The sequence below is a fragment of the Rhinatrema bivittatum genome, chromosome 13 (assembly GCF_901001135.1).
Source record: "Rhinatrema bivittatum chromosome 13, aRhiBiv1.1, whole genome shotgun sequence".
NCBI classification, from domain to species: domain Eukaryota; kingdom Metazoa; phylum Chordata; class Amphibia; order Gymnophiona; family Rhinatrematidae; genus Rhinatrema; species Rhinatrema bivittatum.
Genome location: NC_042627.1, coordinates 60556221 through 60568989, shown reverse-complemented (window position 1 = coordinate 60568989; position 12769 = coordinate 60556221). Strand labels below are relative to the sequence as shown.

Sequence of the window (12769 nt, the reverse complement as noted above, 5' to 3'; positions counted from 1 at the left end):
GATTACAAATGTTCTCCAACTTTATGGGATGAACTCCAGGGCTGCTGGCAATGCTCAGAAGCCCAGATTGCTGTCACCAGCAGTAGGACGGCATTTAGGGGCAGACCACAGGACCCACCACCTCCTAGTAGTAACAGGGAGGTAACTGAGGCAGTAACACCCTATCAGAGGAGAGCAGGAGTAGTAACAACAGCCTCTACATTCATTCCTCTGACAAAAAAAAACCTTTCAAGACAATTATAATAAAACGTTAAGCTTGAAGAAAGCGTGCGCATGTCATCCTTGAAATGGATACTGAAATGTGTGTTGCGTGAGCGATGTGCAAGGACTTGCTGGACAGGAGGAATGGGTGCCTAAGAAATAGATTATTCCAACTGGGGAATAATAAAGCTGGTGCAGATGAAACAATACAGGCTTGCATGAGGAGGGGGACCACAAGGGGACAAGGTGAGGAGTCGAGGGTGCAGAACTGGGTGCTGGTGTGAGCTCAATGTGGAAAAGAAAAAATGGATTATTCCAACTGGGAAAAATCTAGCTCTTCCTGAAGAAAAATACATTATGAATAATGGTGATCGGTCCTTACAGCCGGTCCTGGTCTTTTCCACATATTTTCCCTTATGCCTTTTGTGGGGGCACCTCTGTGTGCCAATAAAACCCTTCTTAGCACAATAGCATAATGTTTCATTTTCCCCCACATCTTCCTTCTCAATAGGAAGAAAGGAATTTGTAAGCTGTGTTTGTTTTTTGTATGCTCTGCCAGTCACCAGACCCAGAACTCCAGAGAATTGTAATAACAGCGGCAAGGTGAAATCACATGGTGCTAGCAGACTTGTTTGCAATTCATGTCCCAAGCAAGGTACAGCTTGACCCTGAGTGACTCTGGCTAAAAGGAACAATTATGCAGCTCACTGCCATAAAGAACAAGCCCCCAGATCCATGGCAAAGAAGGAGGCAAAGCACAAGCAGCTTACAGCAAAAGAGCCTGGGCTGCAGGGCAATAAAATTCTCTGCCACAGGACTGGGCACCTCTTCGGTAGGCACATTTTGCCGTCTCCAACATTTCTGCCCTTCTAGTGCAGCATTTTGTGTGTCTTATCAAGCACGTTGGCAGCCAACAGACTGCAGCGCGAGTTTTAGTGCAGGAACCCATGTTATAACATTGATTTATTGCGCAGATAAATTGCTAGAAAGTAGCCACACTAGTATAATCCAAATGGGCAGTTATCCTCCACAATTTCATAGCATAGTGTGTTACGAGGTTGTGGGGATTAACTGTGCCTTGTGTATGCTAGACCCTGCCTTCTGATTGGCGGCAGCTCAGACCTGAAATGAAAGGTAAATACCTCACTGGGAGGTGTTTATCTCTGATTCTGCATGGGAACTGAAAAACCTTGCCTTCCCTCACGTATACTCTGTGCAGCTTCAGCCCCTTGGCTTTTTGCTGTTGAAACCTGACATGGCCACTACAATTTGGCCACTGGGGTTTGTCACGCATTTTGCTACCTCTTGCTTTGGCTCAAAGCCATCTTGATTCTTGCCCGCGTGTTTTTGATGCACATGAGACATTGCTTCCTGGGCTTCTCCTCCTCAGTTTTCCTGCATGCCCGAGACGCTTCTTCCTTTCACTCCACCTCAGTGTTTATGGCTTACATAAGAACCTTCTTCCTGGACTGTGCTCCTGCACTGATGTGGTCAATATAAGAGGTTTTGGGGGTTTCCCCCGGGGTCCACCTTTCTTTTTTTTTGGCTTTGCTTTTGGGTTTACGCGTAGAAGAGACTTTCTTCCTGGGCTCTGAGACGTGCTTCCTTGTGCAGCGCCCCGTTGTACAAGAGACACGTATGCATTCCCTCATGCACTGACTGGGCATGGGGGCCATCAGTTAATTAATAGCTATTGATAGGCATAAGAATAAAGTTAAATTCTCATTATTATCACTGTTAATCAACTACTCACTCTGCTGTGACGCAGTTCCTTACACACAACTGCTTAAGTACGTGTGTGTGCACAAGGAAGGCAAGCAAAGAGAAGTAATGATGAAACTGCATTTTGCAAGAACTAATCAGAGACTAAGTACCACGTGTGCTCTTCAAATGCTGAACACATTTGCTGTGTATCATTACCTGCTATGTGTTAAGACACATCACTGTCTAGCTGGCTACCGTGTACTTGCTTAGCTAGAAAATCAAGATTTAAGGAGCCTCACTGAGCTCAGCCATGAGGCCATATTGTGGCCACGTGGCAGCGAAAGATAGAAAGGGCTGAGGAGCAGGGCACCCTGACGCGTCTGCTGATGCGTTAGGAAAGGGGGGGGGGGGATGGCCCTGCCGCGGCATAAGAGGAGGTAGCAGGCCGAAGGAATCACCGTCGGGATTGCCGGGTGGGACTCCACTCCCCGCCTCCCCAAAGGGGCTGCCGGGAGTGAGCGAGGAGGAGTTAGCAACTGAGCCCCGAGCAGAGGGCAAAAGCGGCATGCGGAGGAAGTGACTTAAGCAGCATCCAAGTGGCTTCCGTTCCTAAGAGTCAAGGGGAAGGCGCCCCAGCATGGCAGGATGAGCAGCAGCAGCAGGTGGATGGCAGGAGCTTCGCTCTGCAGCCAGGTCGCAAGATGTAAGGAAACCATGTGCCTGCTAGTGATTCCTCCTCAGGCTCAGAAGCCCAGGCTGCACGTTGGACCCGGTGGTAGTGAGGGGCTTGGGTGTGGATATGGAGGGGGAACGGTAACATGGGGGATATGTCCAATAGCACCACTCGGTGTCCGGGTGCCTGAGAAGATAAAGCGAAAACCATGGAAAGGGAGATATGGTGATGTGTTCAAGCACTTGTTAAGGGATTCAGGCGAGGGAAAAACTTACAAAAAAAAAAAACAGGGGAGGAGGCTAAGAGAAAGCAGCGGGTGCCCTGATCTATTAATAATTGGATCCTGGGTTTTTATGTATAAGCATTATTGGGGAGAAAAGACCCGATTTTCATTTGGGTCTGTAGAAGAATTCCAACTTGATAATCAGGGCCCACAGAACCTATGGGGGTTGGGCCTGGTTAAAATATGACAAAAAAATTCAGAAAGAAGTTAGCTTGTAGTGAATTGGGGATTTAGGGCTATAGACCCGTGGCTCAGCAAAATGGCACCACAGTGGCCACAATCCTTTTGGCTAGGGTCAGACCTACTACAGGGACTTCCTAGCCTATGCCTGGAGGACAGGGAAGCAGTCACTCCCCTCAGCACTCGAGCAGCAATCTCTGAGGCGTCCTGTCAGCAGTTCAGCAATGGCCAGTGCACCTGCATGCAGGCCTGCAGGTTCAAGCACAAATGTGCTCACTGAGGGGGTGGGCATTGTTGAAAGAGCGCTCAAGGGCCCCCTTCAGCGCCCGCACCAGGCCATTTGAAAAGACAGAGACCCCAGTATCCTTAGTTGCATTGAGCCCTTGGTTAAGCAAATATCCGGATAGGAAAACTGCGCAGTTGCTGCAGGAGTGTTTTTCGTAAATAAAGAATGCTGAGTCAGTAAAGGCTAATAAGAACATAAGAACATGCTATACTGGGTCAGACCAAGGGTCCATCAAGCCCAGCATCCTGTTTCCAGTAGTGGCCAATCCAGGCCATAAGAACCTGGCAAGTACCCAAAAACTAAGTCTATCCCATGTTACTGTCGCTTGTAATAGCAGTGGCTATTTTCTAAGTCAACTTAATTAATAGCAGGTAATGGGCTTCTCCTTCAAGAACTTATCCAATCCTTTTTTACACACAGCTATACTAAATGCACTAACCACATCCTCTGGCAACAAATTCCAGAGTTTAATTGTGCGTTGAGTGAAAAAAAACTTTCTCCGATTAGTTTTAAATGTGCCACATGCTAACTTCATGGAGTGCCCCTTAGTGTCATAGGGAGAGCGCTGGCTGGCGTTGCTTTCTTCTCCAAGTTGAAAGGCCAGCCGGACCCCACGGGATCCTTCCTAGTGTGGAAAATCCTACAGGCATGGGGCCTGGAAGGCATCCACTTGAAACTCCTGGATGAGTGGAGACCGATAGTCCACCAGGTCTTGGAAAAGAGTTTGGGAGAGGGCAGCAACTGTATGTTTTCCCCTTTTGAGACAGTTCTATTTCGGACAGAGTTTTCTCTGGCATTTTTTTGCGGCCTTGTGAGTGAGTGAGTTAGTGCCTTCCTCCAGGTGGCTTTTACAGGAGGGCAATGTTTTATTACATCAAAAGGGCCTGAAATTCAGAATTAGAAGGTCTAAGGCAGTCCAGGATGCTAGAGGTGTGTGGGTCAGCCTGCAGGAAGTGGCAGAAATCAACACCTGCCCCATATTGAATGTGATGTCTTTTATACAGGTTAGAAGGACCAAGGGGGTGAGGGGTTGACATTTTTTTTAATAACTTTTTATTTTCATACTTTTTAGACCAACAAAACAAGAATCAGTGGTACCATTTCAACACACAAAGAATCACACCCAGTCTTATACAACAACATAGGACATTGCTATACAATTTGATTTCTACCCCTTACAATATCCCGTAAAAGCAGAGTATACCAACTAGCATTAAATAACAATCATCCTCCACCATCCTATCCCGCCTCCCTCTTCAATCAGGTATTCAAGTCTTCCCCTCTCCAAATCCAATAAGGGACCCAGTCCTTCTTATACATGTGCAGCTGGTCCCGGAGCATATAGGTAATCTTCTTCATTGTGGTAATCTCAGCAACCTTAGTCCGCCATCCATTTATGGTAGGAGATCCTTTTAAATGCATCAAGATGGCTCCCCTCTCTTTAGCTTCCAGTTCACATCTGTTTTTAAAAAATGCTTTGCACGTGCAGGCGTTGACCCAGCAGCCTATGGCACAAACCCATTCCATATTGGCGCAGCAACTTTTGCAGCACATGAGGGCGCTTCAGCTGTTAAGCTCAAAAGGCTTGGTAAGTGGAAGTCAGGTAGGTACAGGAGCTATGTAAGGCCGCACAGCCTGGTGATGGGTTAGAGATGGGGTCAGATGAATGCAGATCCAGACATGTATAATTATGTATGCATATATAGTCTGATGTATGCGTGTGCAACACTGGACAGCCGATATGCACATATATATATGCATTAAAAGGGTTGTGTCAGCTGGTAATCGAATGGTGTCGGTATTGTTTTAGGCTAGTTGAAGCAGATTTGGATATGCGGCCATTAATTCTTTTTCTGGGCAGGAAAGAGAGCAGCAAGCAGGTGCAGGGGGAACATTTTGGGATCGGTGCAGGCAGGACTTAGGATTCAATGGATGGGGGATTGCAGCATGAAGTGGGACCAGTTGCTCTCGACCTTGATGCATGCAGCTCACACAAAACCACTACCACTTGCCATACTAATACACCTGAGTGGCAAAACCTTGCTGGCCTAAAACGGTTGAATAGATTTTGAGAATTAAAAAGGACCGTGCGCAGATTGCAACCTTATTTCCTAGGTCGCAGATAATATGGTACAGTATTATCCCAAGGAGGGTGTGATGCTCCAACATAGAGATAAAGGATATTGAAAAAAGGAGAAAAAGGGTTACCTGGGAAATCTCCAAGTTTGTTTCCCTTCTAAGTGGTGTGGATCTGAGGCACAAACACAATGAATTGCCCAGGGCTGTACAGGCCAGATGGGGGTGTATCTCACTGACATTGGCGTGGACATCCTATTGTGCACCTTTCAGATGTAGTGCAGGCAGCGCTTCATGCTATAGATTCAGCCACAGTGTGTGGGGAAGATAGGACAAGCAAGGGTGCTGTCCTATCCCATGGTGGGAGATGATGCAGATCACAGGTTCGGCAGGATAGACGAATTTACAGGACTTAAAAATGCTATAAGGCCTCCCTGAAATAGGCCTGAAAGCAAGATGTATAATTTGAGCTGATTCAATCAGGAACACAGCCGGGTCAGTCTGGCAGTCTGTGAGAACAGTAGATGCAAGCAGAAAAGCAGTTGGATTGGTCTGGCAGGCTGTGCGCAAAGCGTTGAGAACAATAGCAAGCAGGCATAACTGGGTCAATCTGGCAGGCTACGCACTCCCTGTCTCGGCTGGGTCGGTCTGGCAGGCCGGCTGCGAAAGATGATTTAGGTTGATTGAATATATTATTGTAAGTAGAACTTATATAGTCAGTTAGGATGTATGAGATGTCATTGTAGTTTTTGAAAAATAAAGCTGCGACCAGAATTATTCCACAAAGAGACTGTCTGCCGACTCGTATTGTGTGCTCTCAATTTATGTGCTGGGGGGAAGGCAAAGGGAGGTAGTGGGCAAGGGTGCCATGCTGGGCCAGGACCTACGGTGCCCACGTTATGCAATCGGCACCTGAGAATCAAAGTCAGAAAATAATAGCTTCATGTTTCCGAGATGTTTTTCATGATAGCATCTTACAATCTTCAGACTGTTCCTACTGAGCACTTTTAATGGTAGAAAATTACTTTTAGGTCTGGGACTAGGGCAAACTACAGGATGTTGCTGCACTGCTAAAAGCCACTTTATAAAAAATGAGATGCTTGGGTCTTTTCTATGTCTTTGCTGTATGCCTTCCAAGGTCATATCGGTTCAGTTTCCTAGTCGGAGTCACAATTTAGTCAGCACATTGCTACTTAGTTAATACATCAAGCGCAATCATTACCCTTCCACAAATTTACTTTCAGACAGATAGTGATGCATTAATGCAATGATTAATCTCAAATACTACAGGAAAAATGGGTATCTTGCACTGTGAATTTAGTATGAAATTGCAAATAATCTTGCTTAAATGATAAACTAGTATTGCTCATTTAGGATGGGTTCCTACATCTCTCTTCCATCTAACTGTCAAAAGCATTTTTCTGATGCTGTAACATAAGACAGTTTGAAATGCTGAAAAATTATCCTGTGAAAAAGCTGGGCTCACTATTTACAACACCATAACCAAGACTAGAGTTTCATTAAGGGAAATAGGAGATGTCATGATGGTGAGTATTAGCACAACTGCACGTTTGCATTTTCAGGAGGGTAGTTACAGAGCATGCCCATGAGAGCAAGGAGGTCCAGCTGTTGCACAGCTGTGAGTTTTGAGTCACTTAGCCAGCAATTTTCGGTAACGCAGGCAGTGGCGAGAAGGCTAAATATGGGACAGCTGGCTACCTTTAGGTGCATTTTCAGCTACAAAAATCGCAGTCGGAAATTCTCCAAAATCTCACCAGCTATAGCAGAGCTGGTTAGCTTGTCACTACTACCTGTGCTACTGAAAATTGCCAGCCAGATTTACACTAGCTATCCCTGTGGCCTGGGATAGCCGTGGTAGTTAGCCATCTAGTGCTAAAATTTCAACACTAGCCAGCTAAATTTCCCCCAATTCCTCTAACCTAATACCACTTTCTGCATGACTCAGTCTTTGACCAGCTAAAATTTGCCACGCTGCAGGGTGCAATTTCACCTCAGGGAATCTAGCTTGCACCCCCCTTAGGGGCTGATAACGTATGTTTTTTTGTGTGCAAAACTCCTTATTCAATAAAGAATAAAGTTTGGGCTCAAAATGTGTGCACACAACCATGCAATAACATGTGTAAAGCATAGAGCGCCTTATTACATCGATCTCGTAGAAACTGCCCATTTGGCTAGGAAAAGTTGTAAGGACAAAAGCAAAGATGACTCTTCATATAAAAACATAGCACTATTAAAAATACATTTTAGTGAAGCAAAAAATATCAAAAGGCTAGACAATGAGAATCTATGAACTCCTTCTAGATGCAGATTCTTGTAGTCTCCAGTTCTGCCAGGAATGGGAAAAGGAATGTAACACCTCAGTATCAGAGGAGGTATTGGGACAAATATGGGCCAGAGCTAAGAGAGAGAATTTACATCTACGATAAAGATTGAAAATGGTCATAGACTAAGGATGAGGTAGTACATGACACCTAAGAGATCAGCAAGAATTGAGAAGGGTGGGTCCGATTTGTGGTGGAGAAAATGTGGGCAGATGGGGGGCGGTTACATTCTTACGTGGTGGGAATGTCCCAAAATACAAAGAGTTTGGAAAATGAATTAAAGAGAACATTAAACAAATAACATCCGTGGAACCACTGATGGCTCCAGAGGTGTTTCTCTTAAGAAAACCAATTCAAGGAGTTTACACATTGGGAAATTGTTAACATTTTCATTTCTGTTAATTGCAGCCAGACTAACAACAGCTGCCAAGTGGAAGAATTCTTTGATGCTGAACGTAGAAGACTGGTTTGTGAAGCTGTAGGACAATTTCTCCAGTGATGAAGTAACATGGGCCAAAAGTGATGCTAGTTATAAATATTGGGATATGTAGAAATTGTCTTTGGACTATATAGAAGGGAAAGGGAAAGTTAGGAAAGCTAACAAAGCATAATTTAATATATTATAAAGGAATATTGTGTCATGACTATGACCCCTTCTCCTCCAGGGGTTCTGAACATGCTTCCGAGACCTTTTCGAGGACCAACAAAAGAAGATGCTGTTGATTGTGAATTTTCAGAAGCTTACAGGGCTCTTCTTTGTCTTCTTTACCTCTGAAGATGATGCGACCGTCGCTGCCCGACGGCTTCACTCCACCTACCTTTCCTTGTCTGCGACTCCTAAGAACATAAGAAATTGCCATGCTGGGTCAGACCAAGGGTCCATCAAGCCCAGCATCCTGTTTCCAACAGAGGCCAAAACCAGGCCACAAGAACCTGGCAATTACCCAAACACTAAGAAGAACCCATGCTACTGATGCAATTAATAGCAGTGGCTATTCCCTAAGTATAATTGATTAATAGCCATTAATGGACTTCTCCTCCAAGAACTTATCCAAACCTTTTTTGAACCCAGCTACACTAACTGCACTAACCACCTCCTCTGGCAACAAATTCCAGAGCTTTATTGTACGTTGAGTGAAAAAGAATTTTCTCCGATTAGTCTTAAATGTGTTACTTGCTAACTTCATGGAATGCCCCCTAGTCCTTCTATTATTCGAAAGTGTAAATAACCGAGTCACATCTACTCGTTCAAGACCTCTCATGATCTTAAAGACCTCTATCATATCCCCCCTCAGCCGTCTCTTCTCCAAGCTGAATAGCCCTAACCTCTTCAGGAGAACTCTGCTTTTTATTTATCATTTTTCTAGACCGCATTCCGAACCTCACAGAGGTTGCCCAAAGTGCTGTACAAGCATTTAAAAAATATAGTACAAATAATCAACAACAAACAAACTCAACAAAAACATTTGACTAAAAAATAAGTACCCCAACGAAAGCCCAATAACAGCCATCTACTGTACCCTTCTACATCCCAGTCAATATCCCATCCACATTAATCAAAAACGCCCATGCCAGTTTGAAATTTCCTATTGTTTGGATTGCTTCTTTTACTTCTTTTTATTGTTGTAAAATAGGAAGGAAGAGAATGGGAAAGTTTGTGAATCCCCCTGTTGCAGTGTCTACACTGACTAGAGGTTCAGTGGGCACCCATGTTCAGCATCTGATGAAACTTCGCTCAAGGCGATTTAAGTGGGGGAACTTCAGAAGTTTCCCCTTAGACTTGATCGAACCCCTCCTCCCTTACTTCAATTCAGCTGGGCAGTAGATGGAGAACCTGTTTTTTAATTTCTTTGCAGCGATGGGAAGAAATCAGTTCCTGCATTGGAGAAGCCCCGGATGAGAGTGATGTGGATAGCACACTGGATGGTTTGGTGTTGCTCAAAGATGAGCGGCATGAACCCCAGATGAGGGGGCTGCGAGACAGCTTGTACAAGCTGGTGGAAGCCCACTAAATTCTTTGTTCAGTTCAGGACTGTCCCTTCCCTGTCTGTGGAAACAGGCACCAATGTAGTTCATGGAGTTGCTGGGTGGTGATACTCTCAGTGTGAGAGGGATTCCGGTGCCAGCAGTAGTGACATTACCTGAACGACTGAGAGATTCCCAAGTAGGAGAGACTGCAGTTTCATCATCTGTTATTACTTTATTGGACATTTGGAAAATAATCTCACATATAGAGAATATCTTGGTATGCACGGTTTCCCCAACTTTGTAATTTAATTATGGGGGCCTTGTCTAAATCGTTAGACCTGGAGCAGAGGCTTAAAGAAACTGAACATAGTGTTACCACTGTTACAGCTCAAGTGGCCACATTGCAGAATTCCAGTATAGTCAATATTAAAGCTAGCCTAATACTTCATAGCAAATTAGAATCTTTGGAAAATCTGACAAGGTCCAAGAATTTGAGACTTTTCAATTCTCCCAATACCAGGCTGATTTCTTCAAAAGAGTTGTTTAAGAAATATTTGACTGAGGCTTTGCACATTTTTCAAGATAAATTAATTTGGCTAAGTGCTATTATATGCCAACTATGAGGCAAGATGTCAATGAAGAGGAGAGAAGAATGAATGTCTTTACCCCATTTGATGGTGTGGAATTGACTGATGTTTCTTTGCCTATTATCTTTGCTCAGGAATGAAACAAAGACTTGATCCTTGAACATCATTTGAAGTACAAGAATGCCTTATTTTGTGGTCATATGTTCCCTAATGTGGCTAGAGCTGTACAGCAAAGAGGGAAGGTTTTTCTCCAGTTGAAACAGCGAGCTGTAATGTTGAGAGCTTCGTTCTTCTTGAACTTCCCCTGTAAATGTGTCGTAGTCCATCAAGGGAACAAGTTTGACTTTTTAGACCCTTCACCCTTAGAACGTTTTGTTTTGGATAAATTGGCTATAAAGTGATTTCCTCTTTTTCTAATATCAGTACCCTTGGAAATTGGGCTCTAGGATGAGATGGTCTTATGAATCAGTTTGCTCATTTTATTTTCTAATTTATCCCCTCTGTTAATGTGCTGAGTTGCATTGTATTATTATTTTTCTTCTTTTTATTATTATTATGATCAATTATAACTCTTTTGCCTAGCCTTAATTCATGATAATGATTTAAATGCTAATAAAAATAAAACTGAAAAAAAAACCAACAATGTAGATATTGGCACATGAACCTCCTCAAAACAACCACCAATTTAGCATAATTTAAAGGCAAAGTAGCTCTCTTTCAACATTAAAGAATCACAGTCAGTTTTCAATCCAAAACTTAGATCTCTGACGACTGAAAAACCGGGGCGCCACCCTTGAATCATAATGATTGCAAAAATCAGTGTATACCTAATTTCAATGACAATTATCAAACTCCCTCCTACAGGTCAAGGAATGATATAACACAGAAGTGCTCAAACCGATCTCGCAGGCCCCCCCCCAGCCACTTAGATTTTCAGGATATCCCTAATGAATATGCATGAGATTTATTTGCATGCACTATCTCCTTTGTATGCAAATATTTCTCATGCATATTCATTAGGGATATCCTAGCTGGAGGGGCCCCGTAGGACAGGTTTGAACACCCCTGATATAACAGACCACCTGACTTTGAGTCACCTGGTATACATGCACATAAACATATCCAGTAGGCGTTGCTGTTGTGCGATGATTGGGATTCCATGCCTTCAGAGCTCATTCAACAGGAAAAGTATATGAGGCACCAATCTGAATGACATAGTAATGGTTAAAATGGAAGGGAATGCACTTCTTTCTTTCTCTCTCTGACTTGAATTTTCTAGCATCCCGTTTCTCCTTCTTGGCTCTTCAAAGAACTTATTGAATACTTGTTTGTACTCAGCAACTGTAAAAAAAATACCCATTTAGCACCAACAGGTAACTCTTATTGTTCATTCAGTATTGTACATACCTGTTGTCTTACTTAACCACAAATAAACATATGGGTGTGTTTATTTGACTATCTGAGTTTTCACAAAAAATCCAACAGTGTCTGTCTAATGTGCTAAGAAAGAATTAGCGAAAGGAGAAATATTAAAAATTCTTTTCTTCTTAATGTTCATGATTTCAAAGCAGTGAAACGAGTTATATTAAAATTCTTCTGCCCAGGTGAAGAGTATTGTAATGTAGGCCTGGTGTTCTAATGACTTTGTGTTGGATCAAGCAGCAGCAGAGAGAGTGAGATATGGAAGAGCTACAAGGGACCTCTCCAGTGCCTTCAGGTGACTGCCCGTCCCCTACTCCTTCTGAATCTCAGATCTTAGAGGGGATTCTCCCCCTGCTCTTTTGGATAGATCCAATACTTAGGGGCACATAAGATATAACTCTGATCTTGTTCAGAGGTAGAAAGGATATACTTTAGAGGTTACTTTGCTTCATGCTTCCTGGGTTAGCTCATTCCAGGAACTGATCCCTCACTGAGGCTGTCTCTCCCTGAACTGGGCCCTCTCAGGCAGACTGCATGCCGATCAGCTCTCTGACAGGGCCATGCACAGGGCAGCAGGAAGGACAGCACCCAGAATAACCTTGCAAATACAGGGGTGGGGGGGGGGGGGGGGGGGGGGGGAGAACTGTTAATAACGGAAAGTTTCCTGACAAATGGCTCAGAATGGGAATGCAGACCACAAGTCATCCTGTGGAGCAGAAAGGATGCAAAACTCAACATATTATGGCAATTGCAGGCAGAGTTAATAAACAAAGTTATTTTTAGCCTACCCCAGAGAGCTGATAGTACTATATATATGTTACAGTATGTAGTTCATCCTAAACAGCTTTCAGTTCACGTCATTAAAATAATGTTCTAATAGAAACTACAGGGACCATCTGTTTGCTAACAAAATATTCCAGACCACAATGCCTGTGAGAACTATGGATGGCCATATGCCTTAAGGATTTTAAGCCAGAGGGATATCAAGCTAGGAGAATCATCATCTACAGCTTTCCCAGTGAGCAGGAAATGCAAAATCGGTGTTTT

At 43.8% G+C, this 12769-nt stretch overlaps 1 protein-coding gene across 1 annotated transcript in view; it reads right to left on the bottom strand.

The window, feature by feature from the left end:
• PDE8A (phosphodiesterase 8A) overlaps positions 1–12769 on the bottom strand; it is a 399353-nt gene that overhangs the window by 361627 nt on the left and 24957 nt on the right. The window lies entirely within an intron of this gene.